General features: G+C 46.1%; 1 long non-coding RNA gene across 2 annotated transcripts in view; it reads left to right on the forward strand.

The window, feature by feature from the left end:
* LOC106996531 (uncharacterized) overlaps positions 1-24,175 on the forward strand; it is a 67,074-nt gene that overhangs the window by 11,390 nt on the left and 31,509 nt on the right. For both annotated transcript variants that reach the window (XR_013406820.1, XR_013406819.1), the window contains one exon: positions 14,098-14,233. This is a non-coding gene — a long non-coding RNA (uncharacterized LOC106996531). The remainder of the gene's footprint in view (positions 1-14,097; positions 14,234-24,175) is intronic.

Below are 24,175 nucleotides of genomic sequence, written 5' to 3' on the forward strand. Positions count from 1 at the left end.
GACTGGGGGACGGCCAGACTTGGGATCTTAACCTGGCTCTTTTTAGCTTTGTGGCTCCAGGCAAGCTGCTAAACCTCCATCAGCCTCGGTTTCCTCATCTGTAGCATGGGGATCAATCCGCCTGCCTCCCAGGGTCCTTGAGATGATTACAAGAGGATGTCTGTGGAGGTGCCTGGTACACAGTAGGTGTTCAGTGAAGGCCAGTGGATTTTGGATCAGTTGGCAGTTTCTCCAGTAATGAACCTGTTTCCTCTAGACCACTGTGTACTCTGAATAATTCTCCTTTAAGACAGAGGCCCAGATTTTCAAGGCAGTGGGCAGGATCAGGCAAGATCTGCAGCCTTGGAATAACCCCACAGCCCCACCTGTTCCCTCTCTTTGGGGCCACAACCTGGCTGGCCCTTGGTTAAATGTACAAGCTTTCAGTTCTGCAAGAGCAAATTTAAGGTACCTGGCCAGATACTCTCCTTACAGCCTCCAAGCTCTGCGATGGGGTGACTCAGGACCTAAGACTAAAGGTTTTATTTATAAATCCAAAAGTTTAAATTGTAATCAAAAAGTCATACGCACACACAGTTTAAATAATAGCACAGTTCTACAAGGTTTATTACAAAATTAACTCACTCCCGGCCGGGCGCGGTGGCTCACGCCTGTAATCCCAGCACTTTGGGAGGCCGAGGCGGGCGGATCACAAGGTCAGGAGATCGAGACCACGGTGAAACCCCGTCTCTACTAAAAATACAAAAAATTAGCCGGGCGTGGTTGTGGGCGCCTGTAGTCCCAGCTACTCGGGAGGCTGAGGCAGGAGAATGGCGTGAACCCGGGAGGCGGAGCTTGCAGTGAGCTGAGATCCGGCCACTGCACTCCAGCCTGGGCGACAGAGCGAGACTCCGTCTCAAAAAAACAAAAAAAAACAAAAACAAAACAAAACAAAATTAACTCACTCCCATTTCCCCCACCCCTTTTAGCTGATTATTTTGACATTTATATTCACGTTTCTAAATAGCATGCTTGTTTCACTACTTCTTGAATTTTATTATTATTATTTTTTTGGTTAGCTAATTGACTTATTTTGCATCAGCTTTATTGAGATATAATTGACATATCATACAATTCACACATTTAACAGGTACAATTCAGCGGGTGTTAGTATATCCACAGAGTTATTTAACCATTACTACATCAATTTTAGAGCATTTTCATCACCTCCAAAAGAAAGCCTGATCCTTTTAGCTATTATCTCCTGCCTTTGTCCCCATCCCTTGGCACCTGCTAATCTACTTTCTGTCTCTATGGATTTGCCTATTCTGGACATTTAACGTAAATGGATCATATAGTACATGGTCTTTTGTGACTGGCTGCTTTCACTTAGCATAGTTTTCTCAAGGGTTATCTAAGTTATAGCACATATTAGTTCCTTATTCCTTTTCATGGCTGAATAATATTTCATTGTCTAGATATACCACCGTTTGTTTATCCATTCATCAGTTGATGGACGTTTGGGTAGTTTCTACCTTTTGGTTAGTATGAATGATGCTGCTGTGAACATTTGTGTGCAAGTTTTTGTGTGGACATATGCTTTTATTTTTCTTGGATATGCTGGATTATGGGGGTAACTTTATGTTTAACCTTTTGAGAAACTCCCAGGCCATTTTCTACAATGGCTGCACCATTTTCCATCCCCACCAGCGATATATGAGGATTCCATTTTCTCCACATCGTTACCAACAGTGAAGTTATTCTCTGACTTTTCAATTATAGCCATCTTAGTGAGTGTGAAGTGGTATCTAATGTGGTTTTGATTTGATGGCTAATGATGCTGATTATATTTTCATGTATTTTTAGCCACAGGTAAATCTTCTTTGGAGAACAGTCTATTCAGATCCTTTGCCCATTTTTAATTTGGATTATTTGACTTTTTATTATGAGTTGTAAGAGTTCCTTCTATATCCAAGTCCCCTGTCAGACATATGGTTTGCAAACATTTTCTCCCATTTTGTGGGTTTTCTTTTCACTATCTTGATTGTATCTTTGGAAGCGCAAAAGTTTTAAATTTTGATGAAGTTCAACTTATCTATTTTTTTTCTTTTGTTGCTTGTGCTTTTGGTGTCACATACAAGAACCCATGGCCAAATCCAAGGTCATGAAGATTTATCCCTCTGTTTTCTTCTAAGAGTTTTATAATTTTGGCTCTTACATTTATTATCTTTGATCCATTTTGAGTTAACTTTTTGTGTATGGTGTAAGGTATGGGTCAAACATCATCTTTTGCATGAGGCTATCCAGTTACCTCAGCACCATTTATGGATGAGACTGTTCTTTCTCCCTTGAATGGTCTTGGCATCCTTGTCAAAAATCAATTGACCATAGCTGTATGACTTTATTTCTGGACCCTTAATTCTACTCCATTGACCTGTGTGTCTATCCTTATGCCAGTACTACACTGTTTTGACTTCTATACCTTTGTATTAAGTTTTAAAACTGGGAAATGTGGTTTCTCCAATTTTGTTTTTCTTTTTCAAGATTGTTTTCACTATTTGGTGTTCCTTGCAATTATATATAAATTTTGGGATTGGAATTTTCATTTCTATAAAAAATGCCATTGGGATTGCATTGATAGGCATTGCATTGAGTCTATAGGTCAGTGCAGGGAGTATGCTTATATTAACTATGTAAGTTTGACAATCCATGAACATAGGACATCTTTTGATTTATTTAGGTCCTTTTTTATTTGACACAGTCTCGCTTTGTTATTCAGGTTGGAGTGCAGTGGTGCAATCACAGCTCACTGCAGGCTTGACTTCCCAGGCTCAAGTGGTTCTCCTACCTCAGCTTCCAGCAGAGACTACAGGCATGCACCACTACATTGGCTATATTTTTGTGTTTTTTACATAGAGATGGGGTTTCACCATGTTACCCAGGCTGGTCTTGTACTCCTGGGCTCAAGTGTTCCACCTGCCTTTGCCTCCCAAAATGCTGGGATTACAGGTATGTGCCACTGTGCCTGGCCTATTTAGGTCTTATTTAATTTTTGTCAACAACATTTTGCACTTTTTAAAGTATAAGTTTTGTACGTCTTTAGTTAACCCTTTCCTAAATGTTTTATTCTTTTTGATGCTAATGCCAGTGGAACTGTTTTCTTTTCTTTTTTTTTTTTTTTGAGATGGAGTCTCGCTCAGTTGCCCAGGCTGGAGTGCAGTGGCGTGATCTCGGCTCACTGCAAGCTCTGCCTCCCGGGTTCACACCATTCTCCTGCCTCAGCCTCCCAAGTAGCTGGGACTACAGGCGCCTGCCGCCACGCCCAGCTAATTTTTTGCATTTTTCGTAGAGACGGGGTTTCACTGTGTTAGCCAGGATGGTCTCGATCTCCTAACCTCGTGATCCACCCGCCTCAGCCTCCCAAAGTGCTGGGATTACAGGCGTGAGCCACTGCACCCGGCTGGAACTGTTTTCTTAATTTCATTTTCAAATTGTTTATTGCAAATGTAAATAAATACAATTGATTTTTGTATATTATTTTTTCATTTATTCTTGCTTAACTTGTTCATTAGTTTTAATAGTTTTTAATGGATTCTGATCCCTTAGGATTTTCTATGTACATGATCATGTCATTCTTCAATAACTATATCTTACTTCTTCCTTTCTTTTTCTTGCCTAAGTTCCCTGGCTAGTGGTGAGCATGGATAGTCTTGTCTTGTCCCTGATCTTAGGGAAAAGCATCCAGTATTTCACCACTGAGTATGTTAGCTGTGGAGTTTTCATAGATGTCCATTATTGGGTTGAGGAGGTTCCCTAATACTCCTAATTTGTTGAGTTTTTTTAGCACTAAAGAGTGTTGGATTCTGTCAAATTCTTTTTCTGTGTTTATTGAGATAATAATGTGATTTTAAAAAATCTATTGATATGACATCAATTTATTTTCACGTGTTAAACCAAATTTGCATTCCTCTAATAAATCCCACTTTGTCATGGTATATAATTCTTTGAATACGTTGCTAGATTTGGTTCGCTAGCATTTTGTTGAGGATTTTGTGTCTATATTCATAAGACATAGAGTTTTTCGTGATACATTTGTCTGGATTTGGTATGAGGTTAATACTGAGAATGTCTTTATTTCTCCTTCCTTTTGGTGAGATAGTTTTTCAGGATATAATATTATTGGTTGAGAGTTATCTTTAAGTACTTTGAATATGTTATCCCACTGCCTCTGGCCTCCATTGTTTCTAATAAGAAGTTAGCTGTTAATCTTATTTGGCTCCCTTGCAAGTGATGATTCCTGTTTTTTTTTTTATTTTTTTATTTTTTTCTCTTGCTGCTTTTGAGATATTTTTCTTCTTTTTGATTTTCAGCATTTTTACTACTTTGCATTACTTCTACTTGGAGTTTTTTTGAGTTTTATAAATCTGTACATTAAAGTTTTAAAAAATCAAATCAGAAAGTTTTTTTGACATTATTTCTTTGAACTTTTCCCGGTGCTTTTCTTTGTTTCCTCTCTTTCTGGCACTCCCATTATGCATATGTTGATGCACTTAATGGTGTTCCACACTTCTCTGAGACTCTGTCGATTTTTTTCATTCTTTTTTTCTGTTTCTATTCTTCAGATTGCATAATCTCTGTCAATCTATCTTCGAGTTTGCTAATTTTTATTTTTGTCGGTTCATATCTACTGTCAAGCCCTTTCAGTGAATTTTTCATTACAGTTATTGTACTTTTCAGCTCCAGAATTTCTATTTCAGAAAAATAATTTCCATCTCTTTATTTGTATTCTCTATTTGATGAGCCATTGTTATCATACCTTCCTTTACTTCTTTAAGCATGGTTTTCTTTAGCTCTTTGAAAATATTTATAATGACTACTTTGAATTATTTCTCTGTTACATCTGACATGTGGTCATTCTCACAGGTAGCTTCTGTTGCCTGATTTTTTTTCATGCATGTCAAACTTTCTTGCTTCTATGCATGCCTCATAATTTCTTCTGTTGGAAATTGGACACTTAAAATAATATATTGTAGCAATTCTGACCTCCTTTGCAGTATAGTTTTTGAGGTCATTGTTTGAGATCTGCTCTGACCCCAGGAGGGCTCTTGTTAGCTCTCTCATTCCCTTGTTCTTTCTGGCAAACTAGTCAGTGGTCTAACTTATATCTCAAATGAATCTACCAGTCTCCTCTGAACTGTTTTCACCACAACCTCTGTTGTTTTTGAGAGTGCCCTTAGACTTTAACTTCCCCACATGCCATTGCAAATAAAGTCAGTTTTTTTTTGAGACAAGCTTCAGAACTCTCTGTTTCATGGTCTGTCTCTCCCCATGGGTGAAACATCTGGAGCTAGGGATGGGGACAGTGGCATGTGTTTCTCTGATTTAGACCCTTACTTTAGGAGCTGGGTGCTTCTTGGAGTGGGGGCTGGCTGTAACCTCTGGTCTTCTCAGCTTGCCTCACTTGGTGTGGAACCTCTGCTTTATGAATGAGCCAGGGTGAGAGTAGTTGGGGCCCAGGATTTGTCAGCTTGCCACACCCAAGTTAGAGTGGCCATCTCACTGGTGAGGGCTGGGAAGAAGAAGGGATCCCCTATCTGTCAGCCATACTCACCTAAAACTTAACATCTGCAACAGTAAACTTGGACAGGATGAGAAATGCTTGTGTCCTGTTCTTCCTGAGAGGATACTGTAGGCTTCCAACTTGGAGCTAAGGGGAGAAGGAGCCCTGTGTTATGGGCTGCACCCATCCAGAGTGGAGTTTTCATAGTGCTGTGGTGGGATGAGAGAGGGAGAGAGTGGGGATCATGGTTCAAATGTCACAGACTCTTGCTATTCTTATGGAGTTTTCATAGGTTTTCCTGAATAAACGTTTCTTTATTTGCTGTATGCTCTTAGGACCATTTCCAGGGACTTTAAATAGTGTTTTAAAAATAATTTCCAGCAGTTTCACAAGGGAACAAATCTGCAGAGAGCCTCACATTTCCATGACAGAAGCAGAACTCTAGCTGTTTGACTTTGCACTGGGGAAGATGATGATTTAGCTCTCTTTGTTCTCCTTCCCAATCCTTAACTTGCTGTCTCCATTCTCCTATCCTCCCAGTAATGTGATGACTTCTTTTCTTTCTCTGTGCAGGTTTTTGTTTTTCCTCGAGTTACTAGTTGCCTTTTTAAAAAGGTATATTTGTTTGCTTGTACTTGTAACTAATTAAGTACCTCAAACTCCTGACCAATAGTGTACATTTTCTCTCAAGACAATTAGATGCATCAGGTTTTCTATCAATTTCATCCTCTTGATGAAATCTTCCAGAGCCTCGTGATCTGCTTAAGGCTGGACTGGTTGCTTTTTACACCTGGCACACAGGTGTCATCCTAGGCTCTCTCTTTACTGTCAACCTGGAGGGTCCCTCTGTCTCTCTTTTGTGTTGGATGTTTAGCTTCCAGTATCTCATATCTTCCTCTTTCTTGTTTTATTCCCTTGTTTTGGTGGAGCATATCCTCCAGTACTTCCTGAGAAAAGATATATGGAACGTTGATTTTTTGAGACTTTGCACATCTGAAAATGTCTTTCTTCTATCTCTATCCTTGATTGGCTTTTAGGCTAGGTATAGAATTCTGGGCTGGAAATTATTTTCCTTTGGAATTTGAAAGCTCTACTTTATTACCTTCTGGCTTTCAGTATTGCTATCAGAAGGAAGCTGTTCTCTATTCCTAATCTTTTAAATGTGGAAGTTTAGAGAATCTTCTTTTAGTTCCCAGGGTAGTGACAATTCACAATAATGTGCCTTGGTGTGTCTATTTAATAATGAAAATAGACAATAATGTGTGTATTTTCACTTACTGTGCTGGGTCCTCTGTGAGTTCTTGAAATCTAGAAAGCTGTTCTTTGGGTCTGTAAAATTTTCTTGAATGATTTTATTGATGACTCCCTCCACTCTACTTTTAAAAAATTCTTTCTAGAAGATTAAATTCGTGGACAAATCCTAATTTAAAAACACTTCTCTTCCATTTTCCACATCTGTCACTCTAGAAGAGCTCAACCCTGCCTTCCAACTTTCCCTTTTTAATTTCTGCCATTGTATTTTCATTTTTAAAAGCTCTTTTATTTTGTTCTCTTCCTATTTTTTATGAGAATCCTATTTCAATTTCATACATGTCTTTTATTATCTCTCTGGTGATATTAAGGAGGTTTTCTCCCCCCTCTCCTTGCTATTCTCTGTTATCCTCAAGTTGGTGTTTTCTCTGTGTTTTGTTCTTTATCTTTCAGATTAGAGGCTTTCTTCTGAAGTCTAGTAAACCTCAGTTATCTTGCATGCATTTTAAAATAGGAAAGTATGGGCTGATTAGAAGCTCTGAGTACATGAGTTGGTCTTGTGGGCTGTGGGCTTCCTTGTAGGATGGTGTGACTGGGCTGTTTAATTGGAGAAACTTCATGTTGATATCTCTAGGGTTTCTCTAGGTATAATATTTTCTTCTTGGTCCATTACGTTCCCCAGAGGAGACTCTTCCAGTTGTCTGTCTGGAGGGTATAATTCTGGCCATCAGTGTCCCGAGAGTAGAGTGGTTTGTCATGGTTGGGGTCTTGGCATCCAGACTGCTCGCTTTCATGGAAACTGTGTCATCAATAGAGTGCCACAGCATGCACTGAGCCCAGTGTCCCCCAGTCTAGAGGAGTCTAGTCTGGGACGATAACAGCTTCTTAAACAGCCTTTCAAAGGCTCCTCTTTATTGTAACTTCTCCTTCACCTCAGCTTCCAGAGGTAACTGGTGCTGCCAAACCCTGAACCTTTGGGGGACTTTTCTTTCTGATGCATTTTTCTCATTCATTTATTTTCCAGCTCCTGAAATTTCGTTGTTATTGTCCTCTCTCTTCTTCTCCCATCCTGTGGGTTCATTCCCTCAGACGTTTAAAGAAATCTCATTACTGTTATTTGAGCACCCAAGGGATGACTTTAGCATTGCGGTGGCTGTGCATGTTCAAGCCGCCATCTTGATGTGGACATCCTCTCTTCTCGTTGGCTTCTGCATCCCAGCATGGCAGCTCCACGCTTCCAGTTGCTCAGGTCAAAACTCTGGTGCCATCCTTGACTCTTCATTTTCTTTTATACTTCACATTCAATGTCTCAGCAAATGTAGTGAGCTGTACCTTCAAAATCTATTTGGAATTCACCACCTCCACTGTGACCACCCAGGACCAAGCCGACATTGTCTCTTACTTGGACATCGCCACAGTCTCCTCACGGACCTCCCTCTTTCTCTCTTTGTATTTAGCACAGCAGTGTGTTCTATCTGTCATACTCTGTCACTCCTCTTCCTAAAGCTCCCCTGTGGCTCCATTTTACTCTGAATGACAGCCCAAATCCCAGTGAAGGCCAAGGCCCTGTGTGATCCAGCTCTACACACCTTCCCAGGCACACTGGCCTCCTGGCCACCTGACTGCACACAGGCAAGATCCCTCTCTCTCCGCTTTGTATGGGACACTCTTCCTCCAGATATCTGTGGGGCTCACTTCCTCATCTCCTTCAGGACGCTCGTGATGCATCCTTGACCCTCTCATCTAAAAGTAAACCCTTCCTCACTCTGGGGCCTGCCTCCCTTCCTTATCCTACTTCATCTTTCTCTGTAGCAACTCTGGGTGTTAGACATATATTTTGCTCTCTGTGGTATCCCCAGCACCTAGAACAGTGCTTGGCATGCACATAGTAGGTGCTCAACAAATATGTGTTGCCTGCAGGCATGAATGAATGATTGCTTGGCCTTGGTTCAGGTTCTGGAGCTGAACTGGTTCCAGCTAGGAGCTCTGGGTCTACCAGCCCTCCCCTTAATTAATTAATTAATCCATGTTTCCATCCATGCACTATTATTGTTGTTTTGAGGATTAAGATTGCACAGCTAGAAAGTGGGAGAGAGGGGATTTGGCCTCGGCTTGTCTGACTCCAAAGCCCTGGCTGCTGCCCAGTTTGTTGAAAGGAGGACCTTTGAAAGGCCCAAGGAATAAGACCCAGTTCCCTGGCTTGGGGTCAGAAGTTAGAACAGAACCTGGCCTCAGGTGGCCCTTGCTCCTAGGGTTCCCCTTGCTGGAAGGGCATTCCCTTGACAAAGTCCTGCAAGGTCCAGCTCCAGGATGTCACCTCAGGGAAGTTCCCCACGACCAGGGCACAGTCAGCTGCTGCTTGCATGCTGTGTCAGAGCCATGAGTGTCCTTCCGTCAGGGACACTTCCGTCAATCAGGTTTCCATCAGGTTTCTTGCAAATGGCTGCTGCTCTCTGTCCACCATTAACTGTGAGCTCTTCCAGGACAGGGACTGCGTCTTGTTCAGCTCAGTGTCCCAAGAGCCCATGCAAGGCCTGCAGCCCAGGAGGCCCTAGAGGAGCAGATGATACAGGCCAGGGGAGTGGTTCGTGTGCAGGCTTGAATGGGGAATCAAGCTCTGCCACCCACCAGCTGCGGAACCTGCGGAAGCTCCTCCATGCTGTGGGTCTCAATTCGCTTATCTAAATAATGTAGAGAAAAACAGTCTGCCTTTCCATGAGGATATAATGAATTAATGGGTGTGATCATTTGCACAGTGCCAGGTGCAGAGTAGGCATGCATCAAAAATGGCTGTGACTCTGAGCCAGGCCTCCCCGGCCCTGGTCTCCTCCCTCTGTGCTCCCCCAGCAGTGGGTGCTTCCATTTGACTTCCTTCTGGTGCCCTGGGCAGCTGGGTAATGAGTTCCTGGTCCACCAGCTTAGTCCTCTGCCATTAAGGGATTGGCCTATCTACATTCAGTGTTGGCCTCTAAACAGCCTGGCCCTGACACATCGTGCCCTTGCCTGCTGGCCCAGCTGGGGACAGTCATCACTGGGGCAACTGAGGCTTCCTTGGTGCAGCCATGGGACAGTAGCCATCAAGTGAAGAGCAGCGCTTGGGGTCCTTGCAGGAAAGAGATACGGCAGGAGGCAAAGGCTGGCGGGGTGACGGGGCAGGGCTGTCGGGGGAAGAGGAGGGCTGATCGGGGGCCTGCCCTGAGGATTTGGGGGAAGTCTGTCTTTTTGTTGTGTCTTTAGAAAGTCAGAAAGAGATTTCTGTAATCAAGACACATCGATTTCCAATGCCGGTCCTCTTTGGGAGATTGTCAGCTCCAGTTAAAGTCAAGGTGGGAGGAACCCCCCCCCCAACTTTCTTCCTTGAAGCCTTGAGATTTGGGGCTGGAGGGCTGGAGTGGGTGCTCTGACCTGATAGATACCCCGATAGTACTTATCTTCTGCATTGTAATTAATTGTTCAACACCTGACTTTCCTCCAAGAGGATGTTAGAATTAGATTAACTCAACTTTGTGCCCTGCTTGCGTCCAGCATAGTGCCTGCTGCATAAGTATAATTATAATATTAATAGTTATCTTTTAATGAGCACTTACACCAACCCTGAGGTAGATTCTATTATTATCCCTGTTTTTGAATGAAGAAACAGGCTGAGAGAGGTAAAGGGCTCCAGTCACAGTCACACCTTTAGAGATGGCACAGCTGAGCGGTGACCTCTCTAAGGCTTGTGTTCTGAACTCTGTGACCCTCTGCCGTATTGAGTGAGGGTTTGCTGAATGACTGACAGTGATGACCTGTGGTGATGCGTGGTTGTGTCAACAGTAAAGGATTTGAACAGCTCACTTCTGCCAGCCGCAGCTTTTGTCAGGGACAGGAAGGGAGAGTGTGACCTGGGCCAACCCAGTGGTGGCTGGGCTCAGGCTTGGAGACCTACTAGAGATTCAGATGAGAAGGTGGAGACTAGAATGCCCAGGCTCTTTTGCAGCCTCCTTTTTGGAATGCTAAAGTCTGGTCTCCAAGGCAAAGTGTTCTTCTGGCCCCTATTTGAGCCCTTCCTGTAGTGGAGAAGCCATCCTTTTCGGGGATAGCTAACATTATTAGAAAACTCCTCCTCTCTGGGCGCGGTGGGTCACACCTGTAATTCCAGCCCTTTGGGAGGCCGAACCTCCCACTTGAGGTTGGGAATTTGAGACCAGTCTGACCAACATGGTGAAACCCTGTCTCTACTGAAAATCCAAAAATTAGCTGAGTGTGGCAGTGCGTGCCTGTAGTTCCAGCTACTTGGGAGGCTGAGGCAGGAGAATGGCTTGAACCCAGGAGGCAGAGCTTGCAGTGAGCCGAGATCACACCACTGCATTCCAGCCCGGGTGACAGAGCAAGACTCCATCTCAAAAAAGAAAAAAAGAAAACAACTCCTCCTTTCCAGTCCTTACTTTCTTGCTTTGTTCTTGTTTCTCCCCTTGGGAATCCTGTAGATTGAGTGGAGTTTACATATTTGTTGAATGGATAATATAAAGATACCATTTTGGACCTTGGGGGAGTTTAATACACACGAACCTCACATCCCCACCGCTGCCACCAAGTTTCCCCTATTGTTAACATCATACATGACCACAGTGCATTTGTTCAGACTAAGAAACCAACATTGGCACGTCACCCTTAACTATATTCCATTATTTGGATTTTTCCAGTTTTTCCACTAATGTTTTCTGCTCCAAGGTCCAACCCGGGATCCCACATCACATTTAGTCTTCATGTCTCCTTAGTGTCCCCTGGTCTGTGACAGTTTTTCAGTCCTCCCTTGGTTTTTATGACCTTGACGGTTTTGAGTATTGGGCCAGGTGTTTTGTAGAATGTCCCCCGGTTTGGGGATGTCTGATGTTTTCTTCTGACTAGATTGGGCTTATGGGCTGCTGAAAAGCGTGTCAAAGGGGTGGAGTGCCGTCTCATATGATATTGGAAATGCATGATATCACACGACATCACTGACGATGTCAACCTTGACTGCTTGGCGAAGGCGGTGTTTGCCAGTTCTCTCCACTATAAAGTTAAAGTCCTAACATTTAAGTACTTAACATGCACCAAATCCTATTATAGGCCTTAGCTCATTTGACCCTGACAACCACCTTGGGAGGAAGATACTCTGACCTTGTCCATTTCACAGTTGCGGAAACTGAGGAATGAAAAGTCAAAGTCACTTTTCTTTTGATTGTGCAGGTTGATAGAGCTGGTGAATCTTGATCCCAGCAACCTGGCTGTAGGGCCCATGTTTAACCACCACACTGTATGTCTGCCCTGGGCTAAGCACTCTCGTTGTCTACCTGGATTCCTGCAATGGTCCCCTCTTTGTCTCCCCTGTGACCTCATTTCCTACCCATCTCTCCTTGGTCACTCTGCTCCAGCCACACTGGCTGATCAGAGCAAACTATTTGTGTCTAATTACATTAAATTGCATTATATTTTTACTGCTTTCCCCAAGGGCATCATCTGATTTCTGTCTGTTTATTTCTTTCAGATCAATTAGGCCACTAAGATACTTATATGTAAAAAGATGCTGTTTACATACATGCATACATGCCAGGTGCACTGCTCCCCCAGGGCCTTTGCACCTGCTTCCCCTTTGTTCAGAATGTTCTGTATCATCCAGGTGGTTTGTTTGGTTTGTTTATCCTCCCTTGGGGCTTTGCTGAAATATTGTCTTCTCAGCAAAGCCTTCCTTGATCATTTTCTTTAAAATCTTAACCCTTGTCTCCCAGTACTCCCTAGCACCCCCCAACTCCTTATTTTTTCCATAGCACTTACCAGCCTCTGAACATTTTCTTTGCTTAACTTATTTCTTGATTGACTGTCTGTCTTCCTTAGAATGTAAGCCCCATGGGGACAAAGATTTTGGTCTGTCTTGTTCACGGCTGTGTCCCCAGTGCCTGGCACAGAGCAGGTGTCCTGTAACATTTGTGCTCGAATGCCCTGAACTTGCTTGTCTCCAGGATTCCTCCACTGTTGTGTGCTTAATGAGAAATCCCAAAGACAGAATCCCACAGTATGCTGTCAGAGACCTCCTCAGGCTGACATGGGTTCATTTATCAGCATCTTTTGAACTGGGTCATTTGACAGATTACAGGTCTTCTTAATAATCCACTCCCACAGCCCTGACATGTAGGCTCCAACAGGAAGGAAAGTGGGGCGGTTTTGTTCACTTTCATGAACAAAATATAGTTAATAAATACATTGCCTTGCACACACGAAATGCTCAAAAGATGTTTGTTGGAAAAACCACTGAAACGGGCCAGCAGTGAATGACATGACCTTCTCTAAAAAAAATCTACACACCATCTCATTTCCTGAGGTTGCTTGCCAATCCCCATAGCTTCTTTCTTGAGGGCAGCACAGACAGGAGTGTAACCTTGGCCTTAGGAACATCCATTTAGCAAAATGTCTCTATACATGCACAGACACACACACACACACGCACACGCACATGCACGCACATGCACACGCACACACATGCACACACACGCACACACACACACGCACATGCACGCACACGCACGCACACACACAAGCACATGCACGCACGCGCACACACACGTGCACACACACGCACATGCACGCACACACACGCACACACACAAGCACATGCACGCACGCACACACACACGTGCACACACACACGCACGCACACACATGCACACACACACACACGCACACACACGCACGCACGCGCACACACACACACGCACACACACAGAAATGAACAGAGAGAAATCAGGTGAGGCTCTTGGGGAAAGCAGTGAAAATATTATGCAATTTAATGTAATTAGACACAAATAGTTTGCCCTGATCAGAGACTCTGGGGAAACTGTGGTGAGTCTGGTGGAGTGTCGGGGGGAGTTACAAACCAGAGATCCTTCTCCCACCCCAGTAGAGGTCACACGGAAAACTGGGACTCCAGATGCCTCTAAAACCAATACTTGTTGGTATCCTCTACATGCCAGGAGCTTTACACCAAAATACCTCATTTCATCCTCACCATGGGCATTTCTTTTGCAGTAAAGGCAACTGAGGCCCACGGAGGTACAGTGAATTGCCAATATTGTAGAGCTGGTCATGGGAGAGCTGGGTCATGGATCCGGCCTGTCTGTCTTCTCCCTGTTCACCCCTCTGGCCCCTTCTCTGGCCTTAGCCTGAGCTGCCCTCTCCTGGGTTGAGGCCTGCACTCTTATGTGGAAGAGGTTAGCAAGTTCAGATCATGCCCAGGGACGGGGGATGGACTCCATGACCTCTCAGGCACCTCTCGCGTTTCCCTCTTTCCCCAGAATCCCTTCTGGGTCTTTGATTCCTGGGTCAGATGCCTCAAGATGGCTGCGTGGGAAGCCCCGTGCCATGACGTGAGCTGTGATCCCGGCCAGAGCGGCTGCATCAGAGAGAGAGGCTGGGGACGCAGGAGGACAGGTGGGTGAGAAGCCAGGGAGAGACACACTCTGGATTTGTGCATGTCAACCTTGGCTCTGGAGATGAAATGCCTTTTAATTTCATCATCCGCTTTTCTTTTTTCCCTCTGTGATGCTGTCTGGTGCCAGGAGGCCCTTGGCCACAGGATGCGTGTTTAACAAATCCATTAAAGCCTTTTATTTGTCTCTTGCTTGCTCCCTGGAGCTCGGCTGGCCTGGGAGACATTATCTCATTCACACTTCTCACCTAGGTGCAGGGTAGGGTGTGATTGGCATCAAGAGCAGGGCTGGCTGAGTGACTGGGAAAGTCAAGGGCCAGGGAGGCCTGCCCTGGGTGACCTGCTCATAAGGAGTGACAGATGGTGCCCGGGGCAGCATCCTGAGACCTGGGCACCGGTCCCAGCTCGCCACCAGCTCTCAGCTGGATCTTAGGCAATCCTTGGACATGCTGGATCTTCATTTTTCTTCTGTGAAGTAGCAGGATTAGACTAGGTCATTGGGTTCTGTCTGTATGTCTATCTGTCTGTCTAATGTTTTTTGGCAGAAAAATCCAATTCTCCAAGTGGGATTGGCTACAAAAGTCTCATCTTGGACAGCTCTGCCAATGCTCTCTGCCCTCTGTGATTTTAAAGATGACAGGCTTGTTTCTGCCTCGAGGCCTCTGCACTGGTCTTTTCTTTGTCGTGATTATCCTTCCCTTAGCATGTGCTGTGCATCGCTGGCCCTCATCTTGCCATTCAGGGGTCACCTGAGCTGTTACTTTTTCAGGGAGCCTTTCCCAGCCAGACCATCTAATGGTATCATGAGCACTCCACCGCATTCTGTATCTTACTGCCTTCCTACTGTGTCCTCAGCACTTACCAGCTTTTGACATTTTCTTGTGTCTTTATTTGTTAGTATGTTTCTTGTCTATTTTCCCCAGTAGCTTGCAAGTTTCATGAGGCTAGAGGTTTAGTTTCTTTGTTCACTGTCTTATTGATAGAAGCTGATACAGTGAAGGTGCTCGGTAAACAGCTGATGAATGGATGCATGCATGAATGAATGAATGGCCGACTAAGACAGATCAAGGTGAGGCTGCTCTGAGCTGGAGCAGGTGTAGAGGGCTGTGGCCCTGCTGGCTGGACCATCCCTCAGGACCACCCTCCTCCTTTAGTCTTTAAGGCCCCACACTCATCAGGGTGTCACAAAACCAAGTTTGAAAACCACTGGTTTGAAAAACTACCTTTTGGGTAACCATGCTCACTACCTGGGTGACAGGATCAATCATATCCGAAACCTCAGCATCACGCAATATACTCATATAACGAACCTGCACATGTACCCCTTGAATCTAAAATAAAAGTTGAAATTAAAAAAGAAAAAACAACGCTAGACTTAATCACCTCTAAGACTCCTTGCAGCTCTGACAACCCACAGCTAACTCTAAAAACAGTGGTACAGACAAGAAGTTCTGGGGTTTCAGAGAAGGGCAAGGTCAGTAATGGCTTCAGTAGTCTCCAAATAGGTGGCCCCTAAACTGGCTTGGAGATTTAGAGATGGGGCCAAGAGCCCTTGAGGAGGAAGAGAGGAGAAGCAAAGGTTTGGGAGGGCAGGAATTTGGGACAATTTCGCACAACCGTCAGGAGTCGGGGGAAACTGAGTGTTGGACAAAGCCAGATATCAGGGGGCCTTGAATGCTCAGGTGAGATGACTGTGCCTGATGGGCAGCACGTGGGAGCAGGCACGGATGCTTTGGGCAGAGCAGTGAAGTCACCAGGGCCTTGCATTTGGACAATGAGGTGGAGAGGGCAGGAGTGGAGGCTGAGTGATAACGAGGCCTGGACCGGGGCAGTGGGGACAGTGGGAGGGATGGGATCCAGGTGAGAAAAACGAAGAATGGAGCCAACTGGGCAGCGAATTAACGTGGTGGGGAAGGAAAAGAGAAGAATCTAAGATAGTGCTGAGGTTTCCTACCCAGGTTGGGGGACGGTGCCCTTGGTCAGGAGTTGTTGAGTGACTGCCATCAGGGATGATCGGGGAAGGGTGGACTTGCAGACAGGAAGCTCCTCCAGCCCCAGGCAGGGAGGGCGAGGCTTCCCAACTCAGCCACGTCCCACCTCGGGCTGCTTGGGTAAAGAGGAGCTTTCGCTGAGCGCCAGGAGGTCCTCCAGTTTCACCCCCTCCCAAGGGCCCCAGGATTGATGTGCTAGTGGTCACACAGGAGCCTTGGCAGAGAGCAGGGATGAGTCAGGGGCAAGTCATCCCCACTGCAGAGAATAAGACACAGCATGGAGTGCCGCAGGGATGCCTGGGCCAGGGGAGCCACCCTTGGCTCTGAGGCCCAGCATGTGATGAGGCACATCTGTGATGCTCTGCGTTTCCAAGGGATCAGGACAAGGCCTTCATCTGCTCACTCCGCAGGTCATCCCCGCTGACTGTTTTCTCCAACACAAGCCCTGAGCACTCCTTAATCCTTGCGGTTCAGACAGAAAGCCAGTTCCCAGGAAGAATCAATTCAAGAGGGAGAGAAGAATTTAAGGGCCTGCTCTCGCTATCCAGGGGCACGTTTTAGGATTTGGAGGTGCATGCCTGGGGAGACTGACAGGAATGGAGGGGAGTCTTTGGATCTCTGGGGTGTGCCCTGGACCTTGGGGAAAGTATTCTGGAATTTGAGGACAGATTTTGGAATTCCAGGCTTGTTGCAGCCCTCTGGGCTGGGTTTCAGAATTCTCAGGGATGTTTGGGAAGCCCAGAGTGTATTCTAGCTTTCTGAGACATATTTTAGAACACTTGGGGGCCTGCTGGAGTCCTGGGCTGGCTCCCCATCGTTCACCTCCTTGGGCTTGTCTTGTCAGCTGTGATCTGCTGGCACACATGGTTACAGGGAGGCAGTTACTATGGCAACAGTAACCATGAGGTGTATCAACTCCCAGAATTTACTCTGAGCCTGTGACATTTTAGCTGGTGAAGAATCGCAATTAGCTCCTGAGAGTCTGATGAACAGGGATTCCTGCCAACCCTTTCCCCCAGCCTTAAATAACCTCCTTTAGACCCATAGATTCTGGCTACCCAATTCTCCCTTGGGCAAATGAATATTCAAAAGCAGCCAAAAAGCATATTCAAATCTTATAAACTTCCACCTGCCTCACTCCATTTAAATGCAACTGCATCTTCTGTTTTGCCCCATTTATCTGCCAGGAAAGTAAAGGGTAATTCCAGGAGCTGAGAATAAATGCTTTTCTCAAGTTGCTTTACCATCCTAAGTGGGGTAAGGGAGGGGTGAGGCTGGCCTCCTCTCTCCTATAAATCAGGCCCCTCAGACAAATCTCACAGAATCCTAAAATGCTGGAGTGAATCTGCTGGAACTGTGGACCAGGGAAGGGAAGTGACACCAGGTACGTTCAGAGCCAGGCCTGGGCTCGCCTCCTCTTCTCCCCAGTGGCGGTTTTCTTAGCCAGGAGGACAGGGCCCCTCCTACCGGCTTCCCCTGGCAGAAAAGAAAGAGTAGGCTTTCTTGCCTGAGCCCCTGTATCTGTCTACAGAGAAGTGTGAAGAACTGTCCAGAATCACCAGGGCTTTACAGATGAGGAAACTGAGGCCCAGAGGTGTCCCTCCGATGGTTGGTTAGTGGCAGGGCAGGGACCTGAACTTCAGACTCCCGGTTCTGAGCACAGATCCCCTTTTATAATACTCACATTTTCTACCATGTACTATTTGTTAATGTATTCTATTCATGTATTCATGTATTCATTCACTCTATTCATGTATTCATACATGACTAGAGATCTGTCCATCCATCCATCCGTCCGTCCATCCGTCCATCCATCCATCCATCCACCCACCCGTCCATCCATCCATCCACCCACCCAGAAGGATGTTAAGTATCTGCTGAATGGCCTGCACCACCTTGGGCCTGAGCATGGTAAGAAGCTCATAGTCGTGTCTCCTGGGCCTCTTATTTATGCTCCAGGCAATCTGGTCCACCCAACCTCATTCATCTCCCTTTCTGCCAAACAGACAATCTCCCATCCAGTCTACACATGCCCACCTCCCTACCCCACTCCCACCACACTGAGTTCCTTCTGGTCTCTGCCGTTTTGCTCATAATGTCTCCCTGCAGAGAATGCCCCTGTACCCCACAACTTATCCAAACCCTACGTATTCGCTAAGGCTCCCAGAAAAAGCTCCCCATCCTCTGGGAGCCTTCCTACCCACCCAGGCCGTGGGAACCCTCCTTTTCTGTGACTCTTTGACTAGGAACCGCACACACCAGCCCCTGTTTCTGACTGGTTTTGAGCCAGTACACTCCCCGAGAGCAGGCCCCGTGCTATTTTATTATGAGCATCGCTGTTGGTATATTTTGTAGGAGCTTTTCTTCAACCCTCATAGGTTCTTGGAAAGAACTGCTGTTACAAAAGACAGCTTAACAAGAGAAAACAAACCAAAGTTTATTAACATGGATATTTCATATCCATATGGGAGACAGCCAGGGAATGAGTAGTTCTCAGAGAGCTGGTTTGAATTCCAGCTCATAGAACATCTTCAATAAAGAGCAGTCAATTTCTAGAGAAGTGACAAGACAGAGGAAAAGAACTTTGAGTCTCCAGGGGCCGCAACTTGGGGGAAGGTAATAGTAGGCAGATCAAGGTTAGTAAAGCACGTTAGTGTCCATCCCTCTGGTATCACCTCCAGGTGATAGGCATCTACAGTTGTCTTCAATAGTTAACCTTTGTCCTTCCTGGTAGAAGGGGGTCAGGATACCTTTTGTCTTTGTAAATCTGTGTTCTGCTTTTGGGCCAATGGAGGGAGGGCCGAGAGTGTGCCAAGAGTTTTCCTATATCTGCTTTTCTTTTTAAGACAGGGTCTCACTCTGTTGCTCAGGCTGGAGTGCAGTGGCATCATCACAGTTCACTGCAGCCTCCGCCTTGCTTAAGGAAACCTCCTCTCTTAGCCTCTCAAATCACAGGTGTGCATCATCATGCTTGGCTTATTTATTTCTTTTTCCATTTTTTTTCTTTAAGTTTTACGTTCAGGGGTATTACGTGTGCAGGATGTGCAGGTTTGTTACATAGGTAAACGTGTGCCATGGTGGTTTGCTGCCCAGATCATCCCATCACCTGGGTATAAAGCCCAGCATCCATGAGCTATTCTTCCTGATGCTCTCCCTCTCCCCACACCCTACCCTCCGACAGGCCCCAGTGTGTGTTGTTCCCCTCCTTGTGGCCATGTGACCTCCCACATATAAGTGAGAACATGTGGTGTTTGGTTTTGTGTCCCTGCATTAGTTTTCTGGGGATAATGGCTTCCAACCAACTCCATCCATGTCTCTGCAAAGGATATGATCTCATTCCTTTTTATGGCTGCATAGTATTCCATGGGGTATATGTACCACATTTTCTTTATCCAGTCTACCATTGATGGGCATTTAGGTTGATTCCATGTCTTTGCTATTGTGAATAGTGCTGCAGTGAACATACACGTGCATGTATCTTTATAATAGAATGATTTCTATTCCTTTGGGTATATACCCAGTAATGGGATTGCTGGGTCAAAGAGTATTTTGGCCTCTAGGTCTATCAGGAATCTCCACACTGTTTTCCATAATGGTTGAATTAATTTACACTCCCACCAACAGTGTAAAAATAATCCTTTTTCTCTGCAACCTCACCAGCATCTGTTGTTTTTTGACTTTTTAACATTAGCCATTCTGACTGGCGTGAGACAGTGTCTCATTTTGGTTTTGATTTGCATTCTCTAATGATCAGTGATGTTGAGCTTTTTAAAAATGTTTCTTGGCAGCATGAATGTCTTCTTTTGAGAAGTGTCTGTTCATGTCCTTTGCCCACTTTTTAATGAGGTTGTTTTTTTCTTGTAAATTTGTTTAAATTCCTTGTAGACTCTGGGTATTAGACCTTTGTCAGATGGATAGATTGCAAACATTTTCTCCTATTCTGTGGGCTGTCTGTTCACTCTGATGAGAGTTTCTTTTGCTGTGTAGAAGCTCTTCAGTTTAATTAGATCTCGTTTGTCAATTTTTGCTTTTGTTGCAGTTGCTGTTGGTGTTTTCATCATGGAATCTTTGCCTGTGCCTATGTCCTGAATGGTATTACCTAGACTTACTTCGATGATTTTTATAGTTTTGGGTTTTACATTGAAGTCTTTTTTTTTTTTTTTTTTTTTTTTGAGACGGAGTCTCGCTCTGTCGCCCAGGCTGGAGTGCAGTGGCCGGATCTCAGCTCACTGCAAGCTCCGCCCCCCGGGTTTACACCATTCTACTGCCTCAGCCTCCCGAGTAGCTGGGACTACAGGCGCCCGCCACCTTGCCCGGCTAGTTTTTTGTATTTTTTAGTAGAGGTGGGGTTTCACTGTGTTAGCCAGGATGGTCTCGATCTCCTGACCTCGTGATCCGCCCGTCTCGGCCTCCCAAAGTGCTGGGATTACAGGCTTGAGCCACCGCGCCCAGCCCATTGAAGTCTTTAATCCATCTTGAGTTAATTTTTGTATATGGGCAATGAAGGGGTCCAGTTTCAATTTTTGTATAGGGCTAGCCAGTTCTGCCAGCACCATTTATTAAATAGGTAATCTTTTCCCCATTGCTTGTTTGTCAGGTTTGTCGAAGATCAGCGGGTTGTTAGTGTGTGGTCTTATTTCTGAGTTCTCCATTCTGTTCCATTGGTCTATATGTCTGTTCTTTTACTGGTACCATGCTGTTTTGGTTACTGTAGGCTTGTAGTATAGCTTGAAGTCAGGTAATGAGATGCCTCCAGTTTTGTTCTTTTTGCTTAGGATTGTCTTGCATGCCTGGCTAATTATTATTATTATTTTTTTTATTTTTATTTTTTGTAGAGATAGGGTCTCCCTATGTTGCCCGGACTGGTCTCAAACTTCTGGGCTCAGTTGATTCTCCTGCCTCAGCCTCCCAAAGTGCTGGGATTATAGGTTTGAGCCATCGTGCCTGGTGTGCTGCTTCTTATTGCCTTCAGCTCAACAATCCTTCATTTTTTGGGGTGGCGTATACTGGTCCCCGCAATTACATTTGGGCAGTGCCGTGATGTAAAGAAAATGACACCAGAAGTGGAATCGGACAAGGGGTGGAGTCTTAGCTTTACTGATGAAAGGTTGTGTGATCTCAAGCAAGGAACTGAGTCTCGGGGCGTGTGCTGCACATTCACCAGGTGATACCTTGGAAAACCCTCCAGCGCTAAATGAGCAGGAGGGGGCTTCTCGTTCCAGGGTCTGCTTTCCTCCTTGCTACTCGGGTGTGTGGTCTTGTGTAACTGCTGATAGCTTGGGGCACAGATACCTTCCTGGGGAGGAGAAAGGGCGGGTCTTATTTCAGGGCAATCTCTCAAGCAGTCTTTTCTTTCCAGTCCCTTCCCTCCAAGTAAGATCCAAGGTGATGGTGGGGAAAGCAGCGTTTGTTTTTCTCCCAAGAAGACTCATCTTCTCAACTGGCTGGGGAAGGCTGGGGCCCAGACAGGCTTTTGAGTGTTTTCCAAGGGGTCATGGCTTCCTCCGGGAAGCCTCCTTTCTGGGAAAACAGGAAAGCCCTTGGCTGGCTTGGCTCCTGCTCTGTGGACTCCTGACTTCAATCTTAATCATGTTTCTCTTTCCTGAACTGTGGCTTTAACACTCCCTGGGGGCCTGTGGTAGGAGGTTTAAGCCTTAAGCACTTTTTTTTTCCCCTACTGATTGATCTTTTGTTTTGCAGAGCTGAGATTTCTTTACATCACAGTGATTCAAGGAGAAAAACACAGCCAGATCCTTCCTCATCTCCACATAAATTAAAACACATGTCTGTAACGCTTCAACCTCAGATCACATATCCTCATCCTCACCCCCCCGCCGCCCAACCCCCACCAATATACAGGCCCAGGTGCACGCACAGGAAGGCACATATTCTCTGGGGATGGGCGTGCCCGTACCCTCCCTCCCTGCAGACACCTGTGGGTGCTTGTGCTTACTGGCACCTCCCTGTTCACCCCTCCGTAGCTAGTGTCCATTCAAGCCCACCCAAGGAAGTAGCTTTACACATATACTGGCGAGATAGGCGGGTGCTGTCATGGGTGTGCACTCACTGTGTGCTTGGGCTTGTACACCCGCACACATGTATCTGTGTAAAAATGCAGATCCGTGTGCATCCATGTGCTACAAAGATAATTACGGCTCACAGTTACTCACCCTCTGTGCCAAGTACTGTGAACTTTGCAGATGTCGGTTCATCCAGCCCTTGCAACAACGCTGTGATATACACAGGACTGATTATTCTCTGCATTTTCAGAGGCAGTGGGCACCACAGTCCACACTCATAACCATGACACTCTCCTGGAAATAAAGGTATTTCTGTGCAGGTGCTGTGAAGACTAAGCCCTGCCGTACTCTGAGTCTCTCCTCCTCACAGGTACGTAGGTACAGGGCGTTGTTGCCCAAGGGTGTGAAGACGGGCAGGCAGTGGAGTGTGTGCACACCTGTCCCAACCGGCTCCCTTGGAAGCCTCCGGAGGCATTTCAGCCTTTTCAGGAGGCCCGTGCCTTGTAGCTGCTGTGTCCCTCTTCAGCACTGGCTACCTGGATTGTATCTTCTTTTCCCAAGTCATGTGTCCCAAGGCCTTAGTGGAGTCTCACCAGGCAGGGAGTGGAGGACAAGGCCAATCACCCGAACACTGAGTGATTAGCAGCTCTCAGAGCCCCCGCTCCACCATGCTCCCGTCTCCACCCTCCTTTCCTCTTCCTGAGATCACTTTAGATGACAGATACCTTCCCTGGGAAAGCCTCCTGGGCCACATGATGGAGTCAGGGTCGCTTCAGTGAATACCTACAGAGTGGCTCAGAGTCTCCCGGTCTCCAGGTTCTGGCTCTGCCTCTTCTCAGCTGTGTGACCTAGGGCAAGCTTCTCCACCTCTCTGAGGCCTTAGTTTCCTCATCTGTCATATGGGGATTCTACTGATACCTAACCCAAAAGTTAATGGGAGAAGTAAATGCGTGAATCCATGGGAAGGGCTCCGAACTGTCCTGGCCCTGAGTTGCTGGCGTCGTTGCTGTGCTCCTCGGCCTCACAGGCAGGCTGGTGGCTATCTGTCAGCTTCCCCAGTGAATCAGTGTGCTTTACGAGGGCAGGGACCAAGGCTTATTGTTCCTCTTGTCCCAGGGCCTGGCTCAGTCTCTGGGACGGTGTTGGTGCTGCTAAACATTGATTGAATGTCTGAATGAGGGAGACCAGTTCTTTTTCCAGTGGGACCTGTTCTTGCAGCGAGTGGGATAAATCCCATCTCTCTGTCTCAGGGGTGTGGGGTGAGGCTGCCCGCCCTATGCCAGGGACGCAAAGTAGGGCAGGCCTCCCTAGGGGGGTTGCCGTGGCAACAGGAAAGTTCTACTCAGCAGCCGACACACAGGGTTGCTTGGGAAGCGATGGTGGTGTCGCCTGCCCAGTGTGAGCAGACACAGTATGGAAATGGCATTTGGAGCCTCAGTGACTCACCTGTAAAATGGGGGCTAAACTCGCAGCTCATGATTCGGGGCAGATTTGGAGAGATCATGCCTGGGGAAAGCTGTTGGGAGCTGCGGAAGGCCCTGCTGTTCCTGGCTGTTTATTGACTGTCTTCGGTGTATTACTGCTGCACCCTGGCACCTAAAACAGTGCCTGGCACATAGTGGGGGCTGATAAACATCTGCTAAATGAAGAATTACTCAAGCAAGAAGGCTGAGACTTCTCAAGGTCTCGCCCCAATTCAAAGTCTAGAATTCTAACAGAGCAGTGGTCTGCAACAGAGACCCCTGGATGCCATCTCTGACCTACCCCAGAGCCTCGCAGGCCCCTGAGTCCACCTCCCATCCCAGCTATGAACTCTGTGAAGGCAGGCAGGGGACTGGGTTCCATCTGGCACTGGGAAAATTGTCCTATATTGGGAGTCTTGACTTGGCTGATCGCAGAAGCTTGGGGTCGGGGGCTGTGAGCTGAGGTCGTG

The sequence above is a fragment of the Macaca mulatta genome, chromosome 1, assembly GCF_049350105.2.
Source record: "Macaca mulatta isolate MMU2019108-1 chromosome 1, T2T-MMU8v2.0, whole genome shotgun sequence".
Lineage (NCBI taxonomy): Eukaryota > Metazoa > Chordata > Mammalia > Primates > Cercopithecidae > Macaca > Macaca mulatta.